Genomic DNA, 25,300 nt, shown 5'->3' on the forward strand with positions numbered 1-25,300 from the left:
AATATACCACAGCTGAAAAAATATTGAATTCAGAAAGATGAATTTATTTTGGAAAGAAATAAAAAATGAATTCAGCTTGAAATATATTAAAATTAGGGCAATGGCAACATATTCAAGGGGGAAGTGTTCTGCAGAATATTTTGAAATGTTTGGACAGCAGAGACCCCTATAGTGAAACCTATTCCCACAGAACACTAGTTGCATGTGATTGAAGAGGTGTTCTGCCAAAGAAAATTCACAAAGGTTGCACCTACTCAAAGGATCCTTCCTTCACCCTTTTCTTGACCTTGGTACTTCTCATGTCTTCATTTTAATCTATATTAACTGCTTTCAGTATGTCCTTATGGCTTCCATATGTCCTTACTTACATTATCCTTACTTGTCTTAATTATAATCAAACTTATTGTAATAATTATCTCAAAATGTATACATTTTAATTAATTTTAGTTAATTGTGTATATTTTAATTTTTACCATGTTCTTTTAACTAATTTTCTAATTTAACTTAAAATGTATATTTTATCTTTTATCTTTCATCTCTTAGATATTTTTTATTTTATCTTTTTATCTTTTATCTTTTATGGTTGTTGTTCTAGAAAAAGCAAACATAGCATGTATGTGTATGACAGGCCTCGGAGAGGAGTACCTTAGGAATTACCATGCCCTAAAAAAGCAGTGGCTTCACATTTGGACTCTTCCATCCCTACTGCCATCAGGCTTCATGTAACTCTCCTAGCTCCCTAGTTCTAGTCTTGATAAAAAATAAATATAAATTATCATAACAGTGTTCCCTTTTTGAAACTCATGTTTTCTGTTGTAAATAGTACTGGGCAGTATATACTGAATTGTGTCCCCTCCAAATCTATATGTTGAAGCCTTACTCCCAATAAGACTGGGTTTGGAGATAGACCCTTTAAGGAGGCCATAAATGTTAAATAAAGACACAGGGTAGGTCCTAATCTAATATATCTTTGTAAGAAGAGAAAGAGACACCAGGGATGCATGCACACACACAAAGCAAAGGCCATGTGATGACACAGTGAGAAGGTGGCCCTCTGCGAACCAAGGAGAGAAGCCTTAGGAGAAACCAAACCTGCCAACACCTTTATCTTAGACTTTCCGCCTCCAGAACTGTGAGAAAGCAAATTTCATTGTTTATGCCAAGCAGTCTGTGGTATTTTGTTATAGTAGCCCTAGTAGACTAATACACCAGGTTCTTAACGATGATTGCTGTGTATCAAGCTTGCTGTGGTACACATAGCTTCCTCTTTTAATCAATGGGCAGAACTAACACATTGCTCTACTGAGCATGAGGGGACTGGTAAGTGTATCGTGCCCAAAGGAGAGCAGAATGGGGGTATCGGAAAGTACTGGTGATGTGCACTGCATACCCAGTTTTTGGTTGTTCCTCTTAATGGATTAGAGTGATTTCTCATCCTCCTCATATTGCCTTTCTGAGACTCGGTGCTCCCACTGACTTGCACCCACATTTGATTTCACTCTTTCCATTTACAGAATGTAAGTTTTACATAACTGGCTTTTCAGTACCACTGCTACATGGTGACCTGATTAGGAAGCCTATTTCTCATTACAAAATAGTTCATATTCAGAAAATTAAAATTAAGATTACTGTAAGAATTCAAGTTTAATTAATAAAGGTTTTATTGAGTAAGTAGGTATAATAATAAAAGTATATGTATTTTTAAAAATATTAGTATACACACATATATTTTTCTGATCTGACAACTGAGAAAGTCTAAGAGAAAAGACACTCCAGTAGCAACAATCACACCTAGTGCCCAGGTCTTGGCTTCTGGTACCTTCCCCAATAAAAGGAACCAGGTCTTTTTGGAGAAATGGCTGATTCTAGGACAGGGGCAGGATGAGCCTGAAGCAACTAACTTGAAAAAAAGAAAAAGAAAGAAAGAAAGAAAGAAAGAAAGAAAGAAAGAAAGAAAGAAAGAAAGAAAGAAAGAAAGAAAGAAAAAGAAAGAAAGAAAAAGAAAAAGAAAGAAAGAAATCCACAGTGATGGGGATGGTGGGGGTGTGCAAAAAGAACACAGGAGCCAAGTGAAAGAGACATCAGTGGCCCAAACTGGAACAGTTTGAGCAACACCAACAAATAGTATTAGATAATAACCCAAATTATAAAATGAATATCTGTGAGTCCCTACTTATGTAAATAAATTACAAATTAATACATAAAGGAGAGAAAAATTTGTGCAGAATCCCTAATAAATTATGGAGATACGCTGCCCTAAAGGAGGAAACATAACTCCCCACCTCTTAAGTGTAGGCTGTGCACAATGATTTGTTATTATAAATAATTTATTATAAATGTTACCATATAGAAAAGTGGAAAAAAGAATAACTTTATGGTGAACAAACCTGAAAAACATGATTTTAGCTAGGTGATCAAGGTGAATGTTGACAGTCACCAATTATGTTGATGGTATGTAACCTTGAAATGATGTGATGAAAATGGCACTTTACCTCTGTGAGATTCCTCCCCCAAACCCATGATCCCAGGGTAATTGTGAGAAAAACACAATTTCTACAGAGGGGCCTCCTGCAATATACCTAACCACTACTCCTCTAAGCTGCCAAGATTATCAAAAACAAGTCTGAGAAACTGTCACAGTCAAGAGGAGCCAAAAGAAACACCACAGTTAAAGGTAATGTGGTATCCTGGGACAGAAAAGGGGAATTGCATAAAAACCAAAGAAATCTGAATGAACTGTGGACTTCACATAATAATAATGTGTAAAGAGGGGCGCCTGGGTGGCTCAGTAGGTTAAGTGTCCGACTTCAGCTCAGGTCATGACCTTCCAGTTCCTGAGTTCGAGCCCTGCGTCGGGCTCTGTGCCGACAGCTCAGAGCCTGAGCCTGCTTTGGATTCTGTGTCTTCCTCTTTCCCTCTTTCCCTCTACCCCTCCTCAATTCATACTCTGTCTGTCTCTCTCTCTCTCAAAAGTAAATAAACATTAAAAAAATAAAAAATAATAATGTGTAAATAGAGGCTTATTAATTATAACAAATGTGGTATGTAGTAAGATGTTAGTAATAGAAACTACTGTTTTTATATCTGTATACATTTTCTGTAAATCTAAAATTGTTCTTTAAAATGTATATTAATAATAAAAAATAATTGGGAGAAAATATTTCAATTACCGAATACATTCTATATGCTAGGACCATGCTAGAGCTTTTTGTTAATCTTAGCTCAGGGAAACATCAGCCCATCCTAAATGAATACAGTCATCTCAAATATTGCTAGAGGAGACATTTCTGTTAGAAAACAAAATCCCATATGTTCAAAGCTTTGGAACCCTTTTTTCTCTTGCCATACAGCAAGCTGATATTGGCATAGATAAGAATGGGTAAAATAATTTAATCATATTTAATGTTAGAACTATGATTTTTAACTACCTGGCACACGTAAGAGAAACTTTTTCTTTTGATGCTGATTTAGCAAAATTCAAAATGAACATGGTGTGTCATGGCAATTATATTATTCCTGCCAGGGTGCATGCAGATTTTTTAGATATCTGGTCTCAATTTGACAGTCTTTTGAACTTAATATATCTTCTGTGCACTGTCAGCTACATCATAATTTCATATCTGATACTTGGATTGGCAATGTTCTTACTATATGTCACTAATAAAAATGAAATCTTGACTAGGAATAAATGTATTCTTTGGGGCCATTAATGGGATATTGTGTAAATCAAAGAGAAAAATAAAAACACCTGGCTAAATTAATTTATGAGCAGCATCTACTAATGTTGAATGGCAGCCAAGCATTCCTCATTGTCCCTCATAACACCAATTGTATGTGATTTCATAGATGTTCTGCCAAAAAATGTGGTCATATAAGTTTGGGTAAAGCTAGGTTTAACTAAATTAAATGGGAGATTTTTTCCAAGTCTCCTCATAATATACTATGGTATTTTGTGATTGCTCAAGTTTGTATATAATTTTCCAAGATTTTTTTTTAACCACAAAACCCATTTTCATAGAAAACAGTATTATTCTAAGAAAGCAGTTTCCTTGGAACTCTAATTAGGAAAACTTAGTATAGGTCAATGTTTCTCCAAGTCTGGTCTTGTGATCATCAGCATCAGTATCAGTCGGGAAATTATTAGAAATGTAAATGCTGTGCACCAGCTTAGACCTCCTGAATCAGGAAGTATTGGGTTGGAGCCCAGCAATCTGTGTTTTAATAAGCCTTCCAGGTGTTTCTGATGCATACTGAAATTTGAGCACCATTAATCTAAGAGAAACTCGTATCTTGAACTTAGAGACCAATGTTATTGATTGCTTAATATCTTTACTATGGTTGCTTTTCAAAGGATTGATGTCTTCAAATGGGCTGGAAGCCATTACTTCATTTGGAATTTCAAAGGAGCTATATATGAGTTCTTGGTACTCAGAATTGGATTAGTGGGATATATTGATTAAGAAATCTGAGATGAACCATAAAAATTCTTTGATTCTATAAACATCTGATTTCTGTTTAGTGTGGAATGAATGAGGGGGTCCTATTTCTTTAGGTGGGACATTAAAGAAAGATGACATTATGGAAAAAAATAAATACTGGGGTGCTTGGATGGCTCAGTTGGTTAAGCATCTAACTCTTGATCTCAGCTCAGGTCTTGATCTGTGGGTTGTGAAATCAAGCCCCGTGTTGGGCTCCACACCCAGTATGGAGCCTACCAGACAAAAGCAAACAAACAAGAAAATACTTTATTGTGGACTATGATAAACAGCTTTTATTTAAAAAATTTTTTTATGTTTATTTATTTTTGAAAGAGAGAGAGACATAGTGCAAGTGGGGGGAGGGGCAGAGAGAGAGGGAGACACAGAATCCGAAGCAGGCTCCAGGCTCTGAGCTGTCAGCACAGAGCCTGATGCAGGGCTTGAACCCATGGACTGTGAGATTATGACCTAAACTGAAGTCGGACACTTAACCAACTGAGCCACCCAAACAGCTTTTACTTCAAGGCACACATTTACTCAGTAAAGACAAAGAAGGTAATGTAGACTGGCAATGTAAAGGGTCTGTGTAGTTAAGCATCACATATCACTCTGGGTCCAGATTGCTTGGGTTTGAAGCCCACTTTTTCTTGGGCATGTTCTTTAATACTCTGTGCTTTAGTTTTTTATCTGTAAAATGGGGATAATGATAGTACCTATCTCATAGGATGCTATAAAGATGAAAGTAATGAGTTATTATATTTTTGGTTTCTTTTTTTCAGTTTTATTGAGGTATGATTGATAAATAAAAAGTGTGTGTTTAAAGTATCCAATATGATGTTATGATATACATACATATTGTGAAATGATTACCACAATTAAACCAATTGATATATCCATCACCTCACATACTTACATAGTTACTTGTGTGTGTGTGTGTGTGTGTGTGTGTGTGTGTGTGTGATAGGAACACTTGAGATCAACTTATAGCAAATTTCATATATACAATACATTATTATTAACTATAGTTATCGTGCTCTATATTAGGTCTCCAGAACGTATTCATCTTATAACTAAAAGTTTGTACCCATTGACCAGAACTCCCTATTTCCCTTACCCTTCAGCCCCTGATAACCACAATTCTACTCTTCATTACTGTGAGTTTAACTTTTTTTTAGATTCCACATGTAAGTGAGATCATGCAGTATTTGCTTTTCTGTGTCTGGATTATTTCTCTTAGTATATATATCCTCCAGTTCATCAGTGTTGTTGCATTAAATATATTAAATTATTAAATATATTAAAATAATTATACCTATAATTTGTGGTATATATACCACAAATATACCATATACCATATATAGCATATATATATGTGTGTGTGTGTGTATATATATATATATACCACAAATTATAGGTATAATTATTTTAATACCTTTGTCCTTTAACCTTTATACTGGAGTTAAAAGTGATTTATATAATACTATTAGAATATTCTGAATATGTCTATATACATATCTTTATCAGTGAGTTTTATGCTTTCGTGTCTTCACATTACTTTCACATCTCATGTTAGCTTCCTTTCATTTTAGCTTGGAAAGCTCCCTTTAGCTTTTCTTGTAAGACAGATCTGGTGGTGATGCATTCCCTCAACTTTTATTTGTATGGGAAATACTTTCTCTTTTTCTCATTTGTGAAAAACAGTTTTTCTGGCTACATTAGCGTATTTTTGGCTGCCAGTTTTTACTTTTAGCAATTTGAATATATTATCCTGTTTTCTCCTTGATTGCAAGGTTTCTGTTGAGAAATCTGCTGAGGTTTTCCTTGAATGTGACGAACGTTTTCACCTGCTACTTTCAAAGTTTTCTTTGTCTTGATTTTTGACAATTTGGTTATAATGTATTCCAGTGAAATCTTTGAATTAAACCTGTTTGGGGGACCAATAAGCTTCAGGTATCTGAATATCCATATCTATCCCCAGATTTGGGAAGTTTTCAGTCATTATCTTTTTTATGCTTATTTATTTTTGAGAGAGCGAAAGAGAGAGACAGAGGCAGAGAGAGAATCTGTGCTGTCAGTGAAGAGCCTGATGCAGGGCTCCATCTCAGGAACTGTCAGATCATGACCTGAGCTGACTCTTGATTTTGGCCCCATGCTGAGTGTGGAGGCTGTTTGGGAATCTTCCTCTCCTTCCCTCTTTTTCTCTCTCCCTCTGCCCCTCTCCCTCACTTGTGCTCCCTCTCTCTCTAAAATGAAAAAAAAAAATAATAAGCTTTCTGTTCTTTTCTCTCTGCATCCTTCTGCAACTCCCATAATGTGTATTTTAGTTTTGTTGATGATGATGTCCCATAAATCACATGGAGTTTCTTCAGTCCTTTTCTATTCTTTTCCCTTTTATCTCCTTTGACTGGATAATTTCAAGTGATTTGGCTTCATGTTTACAGATTCTGTCTTCTCTTTGATCAAGTCAATGTTGACAATGTCTATTGTATTTTTAATTTCATTCATTGTATTCCTCAGCTCCAGAATTTCTCTTTGGTTCTTTTTTTTTTTATTATTTCTGTCTCTCTGGTGAACTTCTAACTTTGTTCATGTACTATGTATTTCTTTGAGTTGTCTATATGTGTTCTCTTATACCTCACTGAGTTTCCTTAATATAATTATTTTGAATTCTTTTCAGGCAATTCATAGGTCTCAGGCAATTCTTTGAGGTCTATTACTGGAAAATTATTGTGTTCCTTTGGTGATGTCATTCTCCTTGATTTTTTTCTCTTAGTTCCTTGAACTCTTGCATTGCTGCCTTTGTGTTTTAAGAAATAGTCATATCCTGCAGTCTTTACTGAGTGCACTGCTTCAGGGGAGAACACCTTCACCAGTTTGCCTGGCTAGGCACTCTTATGCTCTCTCTGACATTTTGTATGGATGTACCCATTCCATATCTCTTGTTCCTTCTTGTGGGGGATTTCTAAAGTTGTATGCCTTCTTTCAATCTTGCAGAGCTAGTCTGCATGCTGAGTCACCTGTTTGTTTTCCCTCAGGTGGTGTCCTGCAATGCTCAAGTTTGTGTGCTTTCTCCTAATCCTCCAGAATAGGGGATTTCTGTGCTTGCTTTGTTAGCTGTCTGTGAAGGCTCAGACTGGACATCTGTTGGGGGGGTGCATGCATGAGGAACTGGCCAAAGTGTGATGGGTGAGGTATACAACATAGAAGTTGCTCTTGGACCCTTTGAGGGGATCTGCAGGCAGTGTGTTTCCAGAGGCTACTGGGTGAGCCTATTTATGAATTCAATGAGGCGTTTAGTAAGATCCACAGCCCTTTGATGATTTGGAGACATTGTTGCTGTGTTTCCAGCGGCACCCCCCCCCCCCCCCCCCCCCCCCCCCCCCGCCCAGCCATGCCTATCACTTCAATATTGTAGGTGAGGTGAGAAAGAAGTGGACTTCTTGGGCAATGTCCTGCTTGGCTGGAGAAGCCAGGTGCTCATACATTATGTTTTCACTTTCCCCCGTGGGAGAAATTGCAGGCTGATGGATCTCTTGGCACAGAGCAGTGCTGTTTTGGGGAATAGATGATGTAGGTAAAGTAAAACTGTTCTTTTTACCCTCTTCAATGCATCTATTCTCTCTCTCTTTCCCTCTCTCTCTATCTCTCTTGCTCTCTCTCTTTTTGCTGGACCTTCTCTGATGGACTCTGGGACTCTCATAAAGGTATTTTCCTTTTTTTCTTTTTTTTTAATTAAAAAAATTTTTTTCAATATATGAAGTTTATTGTCAAATTGGTTTCCATACAACACCCAGTGCTCATCCCAAAAGGTGCCCTCCTCAATACCCATCACCCACCCCCCTCCCTTCCACCCCCCATCAACCCTCAGTTTGTTCTCAGTTTTTAAGAGTCTCTTATGCTTTGGCTCTCTTCCACTCTAACCTCTTTTTTTTTTTCCTTCCCCTCCCCCATGGGTTTCTGTTAAGTTTCTCAGGATCCACATAAGAGTGAAACCATATGGTATCTGTATAAAGGTATTTTCAACCATGGATAGTTGTCAAGATCAGTGTTCTGTGGGGGGTGATGGTAAAACTACTTCTATTCTGCCATCTTGCTCTGAGTTAAAATTTTTAGCACTTAAGAGAATAAGTTCAGTATGTGTTAATTTAATAAAAAACAAATATGAATAATATTGATTCCAGTCTTCTATGGTTACATGAGTGTTCTCTTTGATTATTATAATGAAGATGAAGTTTGATATTTTATTATATTTTTATGTATTATATATTAAAATGGTTGAGGAAATAATAAAATTGTGTGTCATAATTTGGGCCCTTCATTCATTCATTCCATAAATTTCCATAACTTTGTACTATTTGATAATTAGTTTTCTTGATCTCAAAATGCTCAAGACATGGCTGATACATACAATTTTCAGTCAATTGATTCTGAACTTAAATTTCTCTTCTGTATTTTATTATATTATCTGATTTATATTTTTTAATCTTATTTTTTAGGTAGGTTAAGTTTCTCTAATTTATGCATGTTGTTTCCACATTTACTTATCAGAGAAGATGGTTGACTTTTAAAAAATATGATTGAAAAACATGAGGCAGAAAGATGAGTTATAATTGAATTAATAATAGGTATGTTTATTAAATGATAATTTGAGACAAAACACAATCTTGGTTAGAAGCTAAACTTTAAAATGCACTTGGAGTCATAAAATTAATCCATCCATGTGGAATTCATTTAAAAATTTTTTGTGCATCCAGTTTTAGCCAATTATCTGTTGAAATATCTTTTAAGAGAAGGACTTAAAAATAGTTTTACGATTAAGTTCAAGTAATAAATTAAACATAAAACAAAATCCATATATACTTTTAATTTAATTTTAGTCTTTTATTAGGTCTTAAATTTGAATATAAAAATTTACATATATATGCTCTAACTTTATATTCAGTGCCAAACACCTTTATTCAACTAATGATTAAATCTGGGCCACACAGCTATAAAACCAGAGAACACATTAAGTATATTCCCTTAAAGTTTCCATTTTTATTTTTGGAGCTTGACTAAGAACTTATTATTTCCACATTGCCTTGAATAATCATTTTGTTTAAATTATTTATTTTGACTATTCCATATTTTTTATTCCATGTCAATGAACTAATATCTTTCTTCTTTTTTTTAATAATTTTTTATTTTCTGAACACTTATCTTCCTCAGCCATTAAGTAACCATTCACCCTACTTTTGAGAATATTTGGTAAAACAGTTACTGTTTGACAGAATTTGCTTTGGGGTTCTGCCTTTATTGGTAGCTATAAAAGTGACTTGTGGGTGTTTTGTTCAGTTTTGACTTTTGCACATGCATTTCTTTTTAACTGTTTGCCTTTTGTGACCAGATCTCTAGAGTTCTATGTTAGCTCTGAAGTTTTAGATGCTGTATCCTCATTAATCTCTCCCTTTTTCAAATAATGATTAGCATATCTTGGAATATGTCTTGCAGTGTTACTTGATTGTTTCAGATATGTATGCTTCACTTTCAAATGTATTATTAAGCTGTAGAAAGACAGAAAATTAAGGTCTCATAGTAGTCTATGCTGGTTGATTTTGTAGAATGAATGAACTACACTCAAGAGTGTTTTGAATGACAAGTAGAAAGAAGAGAATGTCTTTTTGGAGTCAACTTATTTTTATTTACCCAAGAAACTGTTGAATAATGTTTACTATGTAAAGCTAAGCCCTTTATACATGTTAACTCATTTGACTTTTATAATCAGTCTTCTATGAGGTTCGAATCATGGCTCTGGTATTCACTACTTATATAACTTTAGGCAAGTTAACTCCTCTGAGTGTCAGTATTCTCATTTGTTATAGAATAAAGAAAGTCTTCTCAAAGTGTTTTGTGAAGATTAAATAAAATATCATTTGTAAGGTCCTGGCACATAATAATCATTTTTCTCTGTATTATAGATTTTCCTAGAAAGCATCAGATACGTAAATGGAGACAGTGTATTTTTAACACTTCTAAATCTTTCATTTATACAGGGTCTGAGAGAGCTTGCTATTTGCATAATGGGTTATCAGTCAAGGTTGATTAGAGCAAGGAAGAGAACAACCTAATCTGAAAACTTAAGAGTATTGGTGGGCCAATGGGAGAGCCGAGAGTGTCATTGCCAAGAGAAAAACTTTGAAGGAATTAGCATGCTCAGTTAGCAGAGCTCCAGATGACAACCAAGTCAGTCATGCACAGCATTTCTGTCCCATACCTCTCCTTTCTCAGTTTCTAGCCCTGCAAAGATCTCCGATGGCAGTGGGAAGTTTGGGGGACTGGTGAAAGAGAAAAGTCTACACCATGACTCTCTTTTCTAACACAACCCTCCAAAAGCGAAGTCAAACACTTGAATTTAGATTAAATTATTTATAATTTAATTACCTTTAGAATTTTCATATAAGGTGGGAATTGACATTTTTTTGCCTCACAAAAAGAGACTTGCAGTGATCAGGAAAGCTATAAATACTTCCCCAAATTTTACCTAAAATGAGTGCAAATCATGGAACAGATTTGCGATGACAGTGGTCGGAAACAATAACATTACTCTCTTTTTTTTGCACTCCACTATATCCAAATCATCCAATTAAATTAACTAAAGTGTTACTTAATTTATAATTTCTTTGTAATCAGAGAGTAGGGTAAATATTTATTATAAACTTTTAAGTGTCATACGTGAGGCAGACACCTATGGAACAAGATTCATGTTAGGTGCAGAAATAGCCCTAGTTTTGAGAGTGACATTCTTATTTCTTTGGTACCAGGGGTTGAAACTTAATTGTCATGTATACTAACTATGTCAATATCTATATATTTATGATATGCTTATGTTATAAATGAATAGACTGAGGGGAATTCCAGCTTTTTGGAAATTAATACAAAAGACATGTTAAGAGACAAGTACTTAAGAAAGGTGTAATTAATGAAAAAAGTAAGGAAGAAATATACTCAAGAGATACTTTGCAGGAAAAATTATAACACTCAGTCACTAATTGATAAGAAATGAAGGAGAAGGAGTAGTTTAAAGTGACTTCAAATTTTCAAGATTTCTTGGTCACTTGTATAACAAGAATGACTTCCTTAATGAAATGACTCATTTCCAAGAAAAATAATTTTGCACCTGTAAAAGCTTAATTTATACTTTCCGACCCTGTTATGCTTTGGTGGGCTTTGCAATGCCAAGGGTTTGGGGGCAGGGTATTAAATGAAGAGGGGTCTGGTTCTTGGTCATCATCTATTGGTGCTAGCATCTGTAAAGACAGCTACATTTCCATATGATCTTTTACCCTGTCACCATTATTCATTTTTCTTTCTGTGCAAAAGACCATCAAGATAACTAGGGCTTACTGCTATGTCCATGTAACTCTTGGTAACATAAGCAATTGAACTTTTCTGCTTCCATGAAGCACAGTAGGATGCACAGGGATACATAAGACTCATATTCACAAGGGTCCCTAAAAGGAACAAATGGCACATTCAAATTAATGTATCTCAGAGAGAGTTTATTTACACAGAAAGTAATTCTAAAGATGTGAATGTAAGGAGACAACAAAGGATAGTACAGGTACACAGAACTAGTAGCAGACCCTAAAAGTGAAAGGAGAAAGAGGCTACCAGAACCTAGAAGGGGAGACAATTAGGAAGTGAAGCTGACTTGAAAGGAGGAGTGATCATCCAAGGGATGCAGCCAACCTAGGGTGACTCTTCAGGAAGGGCTTCAGGGGTTTAAATATCTTGATATCACACTTTTTCTTCATTTTCTTCTGTAGTCCCCATTGGTCAAATCCCACTGGAACCAGTAAGAAGAGAGCAAAATAGAAGAGGAGAAGGAATCTGGAGGGGCAAATGGAAGATATGTGGCATGAGATATTAGGTATGTCACCTTAGATAACCACCTTTGGTAATGTTTTGTCTATTGACTTTTACTCTACTGAGTACAAGGTGTTTGCTTGTTTGTGTGTTTGTTTTACCATACTTGCCAGTTTTTAGGCTATATTGGAGACAAGAGCCCTTTATCCTTACAAACTATCTGAGATTCCTTCTCTGGGCTTGGAATGTCAAAGGTGGTTCATTTCTTCTTAAGGAAAAACAATATCTTTGGGGTGCATGGGTGGCTCAGTCAGTTAAACATCCAACTCTTGATTTTGGCTTAGGTCATGATCTCATGGTTCATGGGATTCAGGCCTGTTTTGGGCTCTGTGCTGACAGTGTGTAGCCTGCTTGGGATTCTCTCTCTCCTTCTCTCTCTGCACCTCCCCTCACTCTCTGTGTCTCTCTCTCAAAATAAATAAACTTAAAAAACATAATTTTAAAGCACTTTGATTCTTCTTTTTCTTTACTCCCTTTACTTATAAGCTTTTATTTCTGATCAGTTCATATTACTCCCATCTGATGATTATTAAAAAGTAAGCAAGCATCAATTAGTTCCAGATGCATATATTATAACTGTACCAGAGAAACATGACAGGGTTGAACAAAACAAACCCAGAGTGGTGACAGAGGTGGGGACTCTGAATAAAGGCTTCACAGAAAGCAAGACCCTCGAGTCAAAACATCTGAATACAATCAGTGTCGCATCTGGCATTTAAATAACTCTTTGACTTCAGAGATGCACAGACTTAGACCCTGGGCTACATGCATTGAATCTTTACTGAATTTAAGCAAACATCTTATTCTTCATTCTTACTCTCTACCGCACCTTTTCCCCACAAAGATCACTTATTTTGGTGGTGTCAACACCATGTTCTCTATGTTTGAGACCCAGAAGATTCTCTCAGACATCTTTTAGTACTTTCATGTCCAAAGTAAAAATAAACAAATAATTCTAGCAATCAACAACAACAACAGAGGAGAGTGGCCCATCAGGAATGAAGGTTTGTATTAGTCTACTAAGTAAAGAATTCATTCGAGCTGATTTTCTGCTTGAGAACAAAAGACACTTAGTGGAAAAGGAAATGACAAAATACTGCTTACAGTTTTGCTTTATTGCCCGCTGGTGGCCATGATTGTGCTTCAGTGAACACTACTGAAATGTTTATTGGAAATGGTGGCATAATCCTTGTCCGTCTTCCCTAATCTCAGGTGGGGGGAAGCTTTCACTATTTCACTGTCAAATATGTTTGCTGTAGATTGTGCTAGAAGGTCTTTATCATATTAAGAAGTTCTGTTCTAGTTGCTAAGATTTTTTACAAGGAATGGGTATTAATGTTTGTCAAGTATTTTTATTCTGTAAATACTGAAATGATCATATATCTTTTCTTTTTTAACAGTTATGGGGTTATTAACATTGAGTTATTTTTGAGTGTTAATCCAGCCTTGTGTTCCTGGACTAATTCTCTCATGGTTGTAGTATATTCTTTTTAAATATCACTGCTTTCAATTTGCTAATATTTTATTTAGCATTTGAGTGTTTATCTTCATATAGGAAATCTATGAATTTCCTTTCTAACAGTGCCCTTGTCAAGTTTGGGTATCAAAGTTATGGTAGTCTCATACAAAAGTTCGGAAGTGTTTGTACATTTTTCTGTTTTCTGGAAGAGATTGCGCAAGATTGATGTTATGTTTTCCCTAAATAAAATAATTAAATGGAAGAATTCACCAGTGATGCTATCTGGGTTTAAGCCTCTTTTTTTTTTTTTTTTTTTTTTTTTTTTTGTGGAAAGGTACTTGGGTATAGATTTTATTTCTTTAATTATTGTTGTAATATTCACATATTTTATTTCTTCTTGTTTTGGTAAATTGTATTTTTCAAGGATTTCATCCATTTTCTCTAAAATTTTTATGGGTATAAAGGTGTTTATAATATTCTGATTGTCTTTTTAAGTTACTAGATATATGTAGAGATGTGTCCTTTTATAGTCCTGATGATTTATATCCCTCCTTCCAGATCAATTCTGTTAGGAATATTTCAACATTATTAATCTTTTGAAAATAACTCTGATTATTGATTTTTCTATATATCGATTTCTGCTCTTATATTATCATTTAAATTTTTTTTTAATGTTTATTTATTTTTTAGAGAGAGAGAGCATAAATGGGGAGGGGCAGAGAGAGAGGGAGACACAGAATCTGAAGCAGGCTCCAGGCTCTGAGCTGTCAGCACAGAGCCCAATGTGGGGCTCAAACCCACCAGCGGTGAGATCATGACCTGAACTGAAGTCAGATGCTTATCTGATTGAGCCAGATTATTTTTTTATACTTATTATTATTTTTTATATACTTATTATGCTTACATACTTATTATTATTTTTTATACTTTTTGGGCTTGGTTTTCTATTCTTTTCCTAGGTGCCTGAGATACATGCTTAGAGAATTGATGTTCAGCTCTAAAGCATTACATTTTCTTCTAAACACTACTTGAGATACAGTCCACCATTTTCAGTATGTTCTAACTTCACTCTAGTTCAACTTCAAGTAAATTTACAATTTTGATTTCATATATTCATTTATATATGGGCCACTTATAATTGTATTTCTTAAATTTCCAAACATTTGGCAATTTTCTAGTTATCTTTTGCCTTTATTTCTAGCTTAATTCCATATAATACATGAGTTCAGTCTTTGAAATTCGTCAAGACTTTGTTGTATCAGCATTAACCACATTAATTTTGGTTAATGACCCGTGTGTACTTACAAAGAAGTTAATTTGGTCGTTGTTAGATGCAATGTTATATATATGTTAATTAGATGAAATACATGAATTGCATTTTTAGGTTTATATCCCTATGGATTTTTGGTTTACTTCCTTCACCATCTGCTAAGAAAAAGCATAAAATCTCTTGTATGATTTTGGGTGTGTCTACTGTTCCTCTCATTCTGTCAATTTTTTCCTTTTATATTTTAACGCTATGTTCTTGATAGCACACACAAATTTAGAGCTGTTTTATCTTCCTGGAAGATGAACTACCTCACGTTGGCTGTGTTATTATGAAATGTCTATCTTTACCTCTAATAGTACTTTATTAATTAAAATATTCTTTGTCTAATAGTATAGTTATACCGACTTTCTTTTGGCTAACATATATGTAGTATATATTTTTCCATTCTTTTACTTTAAAAATTTGTCTTTAAATTGTGTTTCTGGCATGCAGCATATAGTTTTCCCTTAATCTGTCTGGAAAATACAGTATTTTAAGTTCAGCATTGAGTCCATTTACATTTAATATAATTATTGATACAGTTGGGTTTTTATCTGTCATCTTATTAATCGTTTCTATTTGATCCACCTGTTGTATGTTCTATTTTCTCTGCTTTGCTTTCATATTTTGGCTTATTAAATAAATTTTATTATTTCATTTTTCCTACTATTAATTTATTAGTGACACTTTAAAACTAAGCCTATACTTTTCTTCAGCTGTTATTAAATTGAGAAATATCTGTCCATGTCTTGTAACAGATTATCACATTTCTATTTCTATAATAATGCTAAAATTCTGAAAAACTTTAACCTGCTTTATTCCTATTCTGTTTCCACGTTGCTGGCATAGATTTTATTTCTACATACATTTTAAACTACACTAGACATTATGTTATATTTTGTTAATCAAATCTGTTTGTATTTACTCATATTTATGCCTTTCATTTCTCTTCAATTCTTTCTTGCATTTCTGTGTTTCCATCTGGAATGATTTTATTTCTACCTGAAGAATTTCTCTAAGATGACGTAAGGTTTCTCTGTCATGCTCTTTACTTCATTCTGAGCCTTCATCAGCAATGCCTTTAAGTGTAATTCTACCAAACAGTGTGTTCAATGAATTTTAGTCTTTTTTTAGCATGCTCCTCAAAATGCTCCCGGCCTCTACCCATTGCCTAACCCCAAAGCTACTTCTACATAGTCAGGTACCCCATCTCAGTGCCACAATCTGTAATGGTTTTCTATTGCTCTGGCAACAAATCATCACAAATTTAGTGGCTTAACAACACAGATTAATTATCTGGAGGTCAGAAATCCAAAATGGGTCGGCAGTATCATCTGTTTCCTGTCTTTTCCAGCATTCCTTGCCTTGTGGTGACTTCCTCCATCTTCAAAGCCAGAAAAAAATATTTTTTGGCTCTGACTCTTTGTTCCATAAAACACCTTTTCTGACTCGAATCCTGCTGCCCTTTTCTCAATCACAACGGCTATTGTGATTCCATTGTGATTATCAGGCTAATTCAGAATAATCTATCCATCTCTCAGGGTACATAATTGACAAGTGAGGCATCATAGCTGCAAGTTTTGGGGATTGAAATGTGGACATCTTTGGGTGGTTTTTATTCAGCCTAACACATGCACCTAATTTGGGAGTATAAATTTCAAGCTCTGAATACTACAGAAATTTAAATTTTTAAATTTAAGACCCTTCTTTTTCCCCACTTAAGCTGTTACTTATGTTCTGAAATGCCAAGTCCAAGATTGATTTATTTTTCCTTAGTGTTTCTGCTGTGACTTTCCTTCTTTCAGGCAGAAATGGCATGATGCTCTAGGTGTTGGAAGGGCCGTGGAGTACAATGGATATGGAGATCAGACACATCTTTCAATACCTCAACCTATCCCACTATATTTGCATTTTTTTCATGCTGTAGTCTCATAATTTTTCTCTCCAAAATGTCTATTCTTCACCGTTTATATTGGTTAAATTTAAATGACTTATCCAGGATAGTGTTAACTAAACTAATAGAATCATAGAGAAAGAGACTTCTCTTAGTTTTGGAATAAAATGAAGAGAAAGAATGCTTTCATTAAAAGGTGACTTCTAGGGTGCAGTGCCTGAGAAGAATAAACATGAAAGGCGACAAAATCTCACTGTCTACTCTTTTCTGATAACAGAGTTAAGCAACTTTACATTTGAAGTGTAACTTTGGTATTCAGTGTTTCTACCGATTGATAGTACTGCTATTTAGCAGCCCTATAATTCTAGTTAGGCTTTAGCATGTACTGCTGGTTAAGATGCCATGAGGTTCTTATACTTAGTCTAACAATCGTATCTGGACATCTCTCCTTTTCCCATAAAAGTTATTCTCTGGAAGGATATTTTTTGACTGAAGCAAGCTCTCTAGTGGAAAAATGAAAGTACAGTTTTGACCCCTCTGTCACAATCAAATGATTTAAAAAGATTGATTTAGAATCTTATTAGGGGAAAATCAACTGTGTAAGGCTGATTAAAAAACATATTTTAAGTCTTCTAGAGATTATGGAATTTGGCATAGATGAGGAAACAGATACGTAGTCAGTGGTTTTGGTGCCTGTAATCCTCGGAGCTCTGAGGATCTCATGGTGGGGCCTCAGAGACTGTGCAAAAAGTAAAAGGTCAAACAGGCCAGTCTTCAACCAGAGTGTTCTGTTTTATCTGATTTATGTGTTAGTTCTGGATACCCTTTGTGTGAACAAGGGCTTTTTTTGGCTGAAAAAATTGGATAGGAATTGCAACAAATAATTTGGCCTAAATCCTAGTCCGTGAGGGGCGGGGCCAGGACTAGATCCTGGTCATTTCATTCCTTTGCTCAAACCTCTTCAATGGCTCCCTGTCAACTTCAAAATAAAATATATACTCTTTCGCCACGGCATGCACATTCTTGCTGATCTGACTCTTGTCTACTTCTTTAGCTTATGTTCTGCTCTGCAGTCTTCTTAATACCCTGAAGACTATCCACAAGTTATGTATTATACCCGGAGTATCCATCCCTGCTCTCCTGATACGGCAAGCTTCATAACCTTTCCGATTTTTCACTTCCTGTGTCCCTGTACCTCATTGAGGTTTAGGACTCAGATCTGTACTCCGATAGAATCCTTTATGTACTCTTTGAATAACATATCGAAGTTGTTGTTTTGTCTTTCTCATCCAGTTAAACTGTTAGCAGTTTGTTTTCTAAAACTTTCATCTCTGGATCCCTAGTGCCTAGCATAAAGTTTGGATCAGTTTGACGATTAAACAGGTAAATCCCAATTTGTTTCTTTCTCCTCTATTCCATGGTATGAAGAAATATTCCTGCGGCATGAGGAAGTAGAATGGTCACCTGAGCCAGCACAAGTAGACCCTGGGGTAATGTAGCAGGAATCTCACACAGAGAGTCATGACACTGAGGCTTTTCTTCCCAGGAAGCAACTTTATTTGTGCCAGCTTGGCTCAGCTGGGTTCATACCCTGAGAACTGAGCCTGGAACGCCACATGGCATAGTTCTTTATACATCTTTTACTTCTTTGTCTCCCATATATGGTAACACACAAACACGCAGTCTGATTAAGTGATCTCATGTTACAAGGTCATGAGGGATGTCACGAACGTGTATAGCCAGGTTGCCTTGAGGGTTTTTTTTTTTTTCATTCCTTAGGCAGGGAACCCTACCACAACACTGGCAGCTAGATTCAGGAGAGAGCACCAGGAAGGAAACAAGTGACTCCCAACTGGCATTAAAGAGTCTATAAATACACTTAGTATTTATTTAATTAAATAGGTGAGCTCATATTTGTTAAATATTTTCTATATAGCCCAGACATTATTCTAAGAATTGTGGATACAACAGTGAAACATAGAGACAAAATGGAAGCTTACCTTGGAGCTTCCATTCCCGTGAGGGTAAGGTAAATAATCAGTCATTACTTATACCATATGTCAGTGATAAAACTTCTGAAGAAAAATAAAGCAGGGTGAGGTAGATAAAAAATAAATAAGAAAGGAAGTTGATCTACTTATTATAGAGTGATATTAAGAAAGACATCCTTGACAAGATGAGGCATATAAACCGAATAAAGTCTGAAGAAAGTGAGATTGAGCCATGCTGGTATTTGTGGGAAGACTACTCCAAGCAGAGGGAACATCAAGTTCAAAGGCCTTAAGGCAGAACTGTGTTTGAGAAAGAGGAAGGAAATCAGCCTCAGTGTGGCTGCAGCATAGTAAACAAATAGAGAAGGGAGACAGTGAGGTCAGATGGGCTATGGAACATGACCTGATAAGTCATGATAAGAATTCTGGTTCTTATTCTGCATGCAGTGGGAAGTTATTGTAGCAGCTTGACTGGAATTTTGATCTGCCTGGATTTTGATCTAGGGGATCTCTGTATGTAGAATATAAGGAGGCGGAAGTAGGAGGAAGGACACTAGTTAGGAGGCTGTTATAGTAATGCGGGTAAGAGATGTTGGTGATTTGAACCAGAGTGCAAGTAGTGGAAATAGTGAGGAGTAGCTGAATTCTGGATACATTCAGGAAGTATAGCTAACTTGCGGTTGGACTGGATGTAGAATGTGAGATAAGGGAAGAGACACATATGACCCTTGACTAATGGGAAAGACATAGTTTCCATTACTAAAGTGGAGAAGACTGCTAGAAGAGAACATTTGGGGGGGGGGGGGAACCAAGACATTTATTCTGTATATGGTAAGATGATTATTAGAAATCCAAGAGGAGATGTGAAAAATGCAGTTGAATATTTAAGGCTCAATTTCAGGGGCACATTCAGTCAGGAGTGATAAAATTGAAAGTCATCAGAGTGTAGACAATATTTATTGCTGTGACTGGATGAGATTACTCTAGAAGTAACTGTCACAAGAAGAGTTCCAAGGTCTGATTGTTTAGGAGTCAGGAAGATGAAGGGGGACCAGCAAAAGAGAGTGAGAAGGAAAAGCAAGTGGGAAAAACTAAAAACAGTGGTGTCCCAGATGGAAAATAAAATGTATTTTCTAGGAGGGGGAAGTTGATCAACCATGTTAAAAGTTGTTATGTCATAGAGAATTGTCCACTGGATTTGGCAACTCGGGGTGAATTGGTGAAGTAGTAGGGACAGAAGCTTTATTGGAGTGGATTCAAGGAAAAATTGAAAAACAAAATTGGGTCTTGAGGGGCTTCTCCATAAAATGTGGAAGGGAACACAGGATGAAGGAATTTATTTATTTTGTAATTTAAGTTGGAGGTACTATAGCATATCTTTAACTCAGCCTAAAGATGTTAATAGATTGCTGGCTGAAATCTTTGGAACTGGTAACTGGGTCTCTGAGGACATGATACTGTATAGTCATGTGTCAATAAGGAGGGTAGTAATAGGCAAGCTATGTGGAGGAATAGTGGGATTCCTGGATCAGGCACAAGTTGAAAGAAAATCTGGGAAGGAAAAGCACTGATGACAAGCCACCTGACCTTTTTTATTTTTTTACTTATTGCTGCCTTCACAAGGGTCCAGATTTCCCTATCTGTGAGGAACCACGTTTCCTAAAGATGCCAGGCTTTTGCTCCATGTCAAGAGCGTGCCACGTTGGACCAGAAACAACTGTAGGTGTTACTGAGGTGCACGTTTTTCAGTAGCTACAGCTTTTCAAGAGCACCATCAAGCAGGTCTTCAGTTTGAATTGATGTTGACAAACACTGAACTCATCAATTGAGTCCCACAGACTTTAAGTATAACCCACCAGCAGTCTTCCTAGGATTTCCTATCTTTCGGATTTCTGTTTTTAATTAAAGATTTCAAATTTTGTTTTTTAAATTGAACTTAGCATCTCTCAGCATTTGGAAAAAGAAAAAGAAAAGAAAACCACAAGTGTAAAAAGTTCACCTGTCTTCTTGGTGATTTCAAAGCAGCACCCAAGAACATCCTCATTTCAGAGGTGGGAAATGATCAATTCCTGACATGTTCCTGTAGGCAAACTTGTCACTGTGGTCTCAGAGACATTTATGCCTGCCTGTCTTCTGTTCTTTTCATCCTTTTGCTGCACCATTATCTTGGCCTCCTGCCACCTTGTTGAACCAATAGCTCATTCTTCCATTTTGCTTGTATGGTTTACCCCAGTTTGGCTCCACGCCCAGCTCTCCCTGCGTTTAATTCACATTGACTCTCTGATTTCCTTCTCTAGACCAAGTGGGAGTCTGGGTGCCAATCTTAAATTTAGGGGTATGAATCTGGAATTCCTAACAACTTCTCTGGGATTTCGTGGTGTAGGCAGTCTAGAGTCAGGAGATCAAGACAGGATGATGCTAAGCAGCAGGAAGCCATAGAGACAGTGTGTGGGAAGTAGTAAGGCAGGACTCTATGGAACTTTTTGATTCCACAGCCCGTAGAGTAGCTCCTTTGAGCACGGTTCCCAAAGCCTGCCCTTGGGATTCAAAAGAACATCTTTAGAGTAAACATGATCAACCATGATTTACTCTTCCCTTAAACTCTCTAAATTTACCTCTTCTGCCATCTTGCTCACATATAGATATTACTTTGGAATGCAAAATGATGAAGCAACTTTAAGTAACAACACAAAGTATTTGTCTTTTTTGTGTTTTCTAGGTAAACTGGGATCTACTAGGCATGCTCTACCTGAAGCAATACATTTTTGAATATGTAATTTTATGTCTAGTTTGCAGCAGACGTGTTGGGTTACAAATTTCTCCTGAAATTATACTAGATAGGTGGCCTCTTAGACCATGAGTAATTGTATCTTACCAATAACTCTCAAACCTTTTCGACTATAAGGCAAATAATTCATCAGTTACCTACCAGGCATGGCTTTATTTGCTAGTGAATAAACAAAGAATTAGAGACAATAGATATGAAACAAGGCAAAATGATAAATAAAAGAGAAATATAACAGTAATTCTATAAATATCTAGCAGCACTGGTAACCACCAACAATGGAGGAAAACACTGAAATTTATAATAAAAAGTTCATCCCCCACATTATGGAAAATCCTGTTATCTGACAATGTGACTACTAGATATGAGTTATATTGTTAAGTGATGGGTGGTGTCAGAATCCTTACTACACTACACAGTGTGATGCCTCAGTAAACTCACATTCTAGTTTTAGTTTATATGCAGACTTTATAACTCATTTAGTTGGTTACTAGTAAGAAGCTCTCAGTCTTTTAGTGACTAGAAAGGTAACCAAAACTTTGTAGGTTTTTTTATAAATGTTTATGAAAGGAATAAAAGAAAGAATGAATAAATTAAAATTAAAGACTGTGGAATTTTGAGTCTTACGGGTAGGAAGCAAACAAAATATAGGAGTTAATCTTATTTTAGACATATTTTAGATAAATCAGTGAAAGCTGAATTGGGATATGGGCTCAGAGGTGACTTTAGCATGCAAAAATTTTTTAAGAAGCAGCCTGGGATCAATACTTGTGGCCGGGAGGGAAAGAATTCAGATTGGAAAGAGGGAAAAGTCAAACTGTGGGGCTGGCTCATCTACTTAGCTTTAAAAGCCATATGGATACTGAAAACCCTCAAGATCTGAACTCTCCAGCCTAAAACTCTCCTATATATATCAGACTTGTATATCTGACTGCCCACTTGATATCTCTACTTGAATGCCCAACAGTCGTCTCAAACTCATAATTTCTCAAACCAAACTGCTCCATTCACCCTCCAAACCAGCTTCACTGGAAGCCTGCCTCACTTCATTTAATAGCACTCTATCCTTCTAGTTGTTCAGACAAATATTGTGGCATTATATTTAATTGTTGTCTAATTCTCTTCTCACATTCAGTATGTCAGGAAATTCCTGTTGTCTTTATCATCAAAAATATCCAGAATTTGACTGTATATCACCATCTCCACTGCAGCCGCCAAGGTGAGAACCACTATCACCTCTTGTCTGGATTGCTGCAAAAATTCCTTTTACTGTGTCTTCCTGATTCTACTCTGGACCCCTAGAATCTTATCTCAATAAAGCAGACAGAAGTAACTATTTTAAAACATAACTTAGATTTTGTCAATCTTCTGTGTACAAACTGCAAAAGCTTTTATTTTTGCTAGAGAGAAATTCCTCAAATATATGTTTGGGTGGCTGAATCGTCTGGGTGGGATACTTGTTTAAATGCAAATTACTGGGTCATACCCACAGATCTCCAGAAAGTTTTCTATGCATGAGAAGAAAAGCCTAGGAAAATTTTAAGGAGGAGATAGAACTTAAATGATGGACTGAATCTATATCAGGAAAAAAACTGGAAGAGGATGGGGAATATCTGCACTTTGGGGTAAACCAGCAGGTTGTTCATAATTTTCCTGCTGCTAGATGTATATGCTGGGCAATCCCAATCTGGACTTCATAAAATTGGACTTGGGACCCTATAAAGGATGTGGATATGCCAAACCAGACTTTCAGGAAGACTATACTTCCACAACATTGACGAGATGTCCACGGTGCAGGCCATCAGTGAACTCTTACGCCTTTAGTAGACATTCTTTCTCTGTCTTGCACTGGGGCAAAGCACCTTGCTAGGGTTATGCTCTTCATGGCCTGGAGGATTTGGAGGCTCAACACGGTCCCTGCTTCAACATCTAGGTCAAACCCACTGATCTGTCACTTTATATTTAAATTTTTTTTTTCCAACGTTTATTTTTGGGACAGAGAGAGACAGAGCATGAACGGGGGAGGGGCAGAGAGAGAGGGAGACACAGAATCGGAAACAGGCTCCAGGCTCTGAGCCATCAGCCCAGAGCCCGACGCGGGGCTCGAACTCCCGGACCGCGAGATCGTGACCTGGCTGAAGTCGGACGCTTAACTGACTGCGCCACCCAGGCGCCCCTGTCACTTTATATTTAAATATCAACTGAATAAAAACCAAAGGCTATTTATCCTCTCTCTTTTTTACTTCCAAAAAATTTGCTGTATAAGCATGTGGTATTTATAGCTAGAATACCATACACAATTTTAATTTTACAATTTATAAATGGCATGTATTGCATTATTATTTGCATACATCAAAGTTTTGGGGAGACTTGATAGTATTTTTGTATTTTTGTATTTTTATATTATATTTTATATTATTTTTATTTCCTGAGCATTAGAAAATACAGAGATTAAATATGTTGTGAAGTTTCTTTCCTTCACCTTCCTTCCCTTTCTTTTTCAATTGTTTTTAGGAAAATTACAACTACTGGATTTTTGGTCGTCACTCATTCTCCAGTTTTATTTAGGTTTGCCACAAAGACAGTTGACCTGAGCAGCATATAATATGTTGCTCTGAATGGCAAGGAAGTGCATCTTCTGAATGTGATTAATAAAACAGTTGAGAGTTTTTTGCCAATAGACATTCCTCAGAGAAATTGTTCCTTTTCTTTGAAAATGCCTCCCAAAGAATGCTGACTTTAATGTATGCCAACAGCCACTGACAAAGTCCATACCTGAGGATTCTTCAGAATAAATCTAATTAAGTTGTGTCAAGAGTGTCCCAACGCAGAAATTGTCATAACTAAATAAATGTAGGAAAAAAGAATTTTTCTTGGCTTCTTTTTGAAATGCTTTTCAAATAATTTTTAGCTGAGGTATAATTGACATATAACATTGTATTAGTTTCAGGCGTATGACATAATGATTCAGTATTTGTATATGTTGTGAAATGATCACCACAATAAGTCTAGTTAACATCTATCCCCATACATAGCTGTGAATTTTTTTCTTGAGATGATGAAGACTTTTAAAAATTACTCTTAGCAACTTTCAAATATGCAATACAATATTATTAACTATAGTCACCGTGCTATTCATTGCATCCCTGTGATTTATTTTATAACTGAAAGTTTGTACCTCTTGACCCCCCTCTCATCCATTTTGCCCACACTCTGTCCCCCACCTCTGGCAACCACCAATCTTCTCTCTGTATCTATGACTTTTTTTTTAATTCTACATATAAATGAGATGATACAAATATTTGTCTTTGTCTGTCTGGCTTATTTCACTTAGCATAATGCCCTCAAGGTCCATTGATGTGTGGCAAATGGCAAGATTTTCTTCTTTTTGTGGCTGAATAGTATCCTATTGTATGTATATGCCACATCTTCTTTATCCGTTCATCCATTAATGGACACTTAGGTTGTTTGCATATCTT

General features: G+C 36.0%; 1 long non-coding RNA gene across 3 annotated transcripts in view; it reads left to right on the forward strand.

Moving 5' to 3' along the window:
- LOC111560482 overlaps nt 1-25,300 on the forward strand; it is a 471,269-nt gene that overhangs the window by 294,376 nt on the left and 151,593 nt on the right. For all 3 annotated transcript variants that reach the window (XR_006597918.1, XR_006597917.1, XR_002742325.2), the window contains one exon: nt 12,284-12,387. This is a non-coding gene — a long non-coding RNA (uncharacterized LOC111560482). The remainder of the gene's footprint in view (nt 1-12,283; nt 12,388-25,300) is intronic.

This window comes from Felis catus, chromosome B2 (genome assembly GCF_018350175.1).
Source record: "Felis catus isolate Fca126 chromosome B2, F.catus_Fca126_mat1.0, whole genome shotgun sequence".
Taxonomy (NCBI): domain Eukaryota; kingdom Metazoa; phylum Chordata; class Mammalia; order Carnivora; family Felidae; genus Felis; species Felis catus.